Raw genomic sequence first — 2,769 nt, 5'->3', positions numbered from 1 at the left:
ATACCAAAATCGCCTTTCGATGTCATTGCTGGATGCATCTCGTGTGTCCGATCGACTCTAATTCGAGGTTAGAATGAGATAAGGAGGAAGAGAAATAGATGGAGGAGGTCGCCGTAAATAGGTGGGTGGGGTAGGGTAGGGTGGGGGGTTGCGGTGGAGGCAAGGGTGGGGTGCCGGGGGGGGGGGGGTTGCGAGGGAGGTGGGGGTGGGTGGGATGGGATGGGTTTTTTGGATGGGAGCGGAGGTGAAGAGAGTGGAGGAGAGGGAGAAGGTGGGTCAGAGGGAAAGATGGGTTTCTAGGTTTTTTTTTTTAAAAAAAAAAGGGTAAATCATTATATTTTAAATACATAAAAAATTATTTTTTAACAGATGTATGAAATTGAAATGTTTTAAAAATGTTGTAAGAAGTTGCAATCGACCTTAAAACTGAGAGGGTAAAATGTAATTTACCCTAAAATTAAATACCCACTAAGAAGTGAGCTAACTTTGATGGAAATGGGCTGTGGCTGGGCCCAATGTTTATTTTTTATCGAAACCCACGTGAGTTGTAAATTTAATTAAAAAATTGGTCGACTTAGCATTCGATTGGTAATATCTCAAACTTTCGATTGCCGTTTTAGTTCGTTTAGGTAGCGTTTGGTACGCAGACGGGACGGGACGGAACGGGACGGAACGGATGTTCCGTTCTGCGTTTGGTACGCGCAGGACGGAACAGGACGGTTGTTCCGTTCTGCGTTTGGTAGCGCATGGACGGAACGGAACCAAAATATTAAAATGACTAAAATACCCATGTTTCGTTCTGCGTTTGGTAGCGCATGGATGGAACGGAACCACAAGGCTTTTTTTTTTTTTTTTTTCTAAGTTGTTCAAATTTGAACACTATTATCCATTATTTGTTTTTCTTGGTCCAAATTTTAATAGGTATATGTTGTGTTCCACATGCAAACCCCTTTAAAATTTGTAATTTTGGGTAATTACTTGTAGTTAACCCTTTTATTGTTTTTTTAAATTAAATATAATTATCAAATAAGTAATCAGTTTAAAAAAAAAAATATTGATTGAGCTTTCAAATTATGGGACAAATATGTATAGTACATGTTTAACAAAAAAAAAAAAAAAAAAAAAAAATATATATATATATATATATATATATATATATAGTTTATAACTCGCAACGCTCACTTAAAACGAAAAGAAAATAAAACCAATCATGTTCCATATCCATGTCCTCTCTTTGTCCAACTTATTTTTCTTTGAACATAGATTGTCCTTAAGCCTCTCAATTTGTAGCAAATTCAAATTTGAAAGCAAAATCTGCATATTTTTGTGTACCTGTAGACAAAAATTAACAGAATCAAAGTTAAAGATGAATTGATGACTGGAATGAGATACTTTCTATCAACGCTTAAATCCAAATGCTATCAAACCAAGGGCACATGAATTATCAAAATGAGAAGTCTTAAACCAATTCGGACATTTCGACCAAAAAAAAAAGGGAATGCAAAGAGCAGGATTTCTCAATGACAGACATCTTTTGCTTAGGATTTCGTTTGTCAAACATTTTTTTAGTACAAATTGTTTACCAAGCATCATGATCATGATGGTTTTTCTCAGGCATTTCATTAAACTATACACATTAAACAAAAGATAAAATGTCAAACAAACCAAATATTGGACTTGCCGCTTCCAGTTGCCATGGAAATCAAGTAGTCACTTCCCTTCTCTATGTTTATCTGGATAACTTTCTTTCTGTATAGAGGACCCATAGTCACTATCTGAAACATAAAAAAAAAGAAAGAAAGAAAGGAGACAATAAAAACATGAAAATATAGAGCAGGGGACGAAGAGAAAAGGTTATCCCCGAAAAATCTGACCATACGAATTTGATTTCAATCGTAAGTGGGTAGTGTGCCAAAGAAAAATGAAACACAGAGGAATTGAATTACATTCCAATAAACTCCCAAACAATTATATGGCATAGATGATAAATCAGTAAAAACTAGAGAAAGGAAACCGACTTCACCCACAGAATCACCAGAGAGAAATCCTTGTTCATAAATCTGCAAGATAAGAAAATATAGTGGAAAATTTAATGTGGAAAATTTACTCTACAATCGAAACAATCCAAGCATGCAGTGATAGAAATCAACCCAACTCAAAATTTCCAATTCTCACCAAGAAAAAAAGCCAATGAAATACAGTGGATTTAGAAAGACGAAGTCTTTACCTCGGAAGAAACAGTAACGGAAAGCTGAAAATCAGCAGAAAGGTGAAGCTTCAGCGGAGAAGTGCTTTGGTGGACTGCAGAGAAATGGGTTTTTCTCTGACAAGAATTTGCCTTCAATTGCTCTCTCTCTCTCTCTCTCTCTCTTCAAAGGTGCAGACGTTTCTCCATTGATTATCGCATCAGCGGAGACTGCCAACGAGGAACCCAGTGCAAGAAAGTCAGCGGCTGAGAAGAAGATGAGGAGGAAGGTTGCGAAGGGGAGAGATGGGGAGGGTCAGCGGCTGAGAAGAAGAGAAATAGTTTTTAGGGTTTGTTGTATGATTTTGATGCTGTAAATTTTGAAAAATACAAGGGGCATTTTTGTCCTAAAATGTTAAAATTTTCTGTCCCACGGACGTGGAACAACCCGTTCCAGGGGGGGAGGTGGAACCAAAAATCATCAAAAACTTGTCCCGTGGAACGCCTCGTCCCACTCATTTTAGGCGTACCAAACGCGGGACGGAACGCCTCGTTCCACCCTGTTCCGTCCCGTCCCGCGTACC

General features: G+C 38.0%; 1 long non-coding RNA gene across 2 annotated transcripts; it reads right to left on the bottom strand.

Annotated features, from left to right (window-relative positions):
• Window positions 1-1,161: 1,161 nt before the first annotated feature.
• Window positions 1,162-2,485, bottom strand: LOC103430289 (uncharacterized). Of its 2 annotated transcripts, none has more exons than XR_011579453.1 (4): window positions 2,228-2,485; window positions 1,947-2,060; window positions 1,666-1,775; window positions 1,162-1,332 (listed from the first exon to the last, which is right to left on the bottom strand). It is a non-coding gene; the product is annotated as an uncharacterized lncRNA (long non-coding RNA). The 2 variants fall into 2 exon arrangements; XR_011579454.1 differs by having other exon boundaries at window positions 1,682-1,775; window positions 2,228-2,454.
• Window positions 2,486-2,769: the final 284 nt, after the last annotated feature.

The sequence above is a fragment of the Malus domestica genome, chromosome 03 (assembly GCF_042453785.1).
Source record: "Malus domestica chromosome 03, GDT2T_hap1".
Classification (NCBI taxonomy): domain Eukaryota; kingdom Viridiplantae; phylum Streptophyta; class Magnoliopsida; order Rosales; family Rosaceae; genus Malus; species Malus domestica.
Note: the sequence above shows the minus strand (reverse complement) of the source record. Positions and strands in the feature narration are given on the sequence as shown.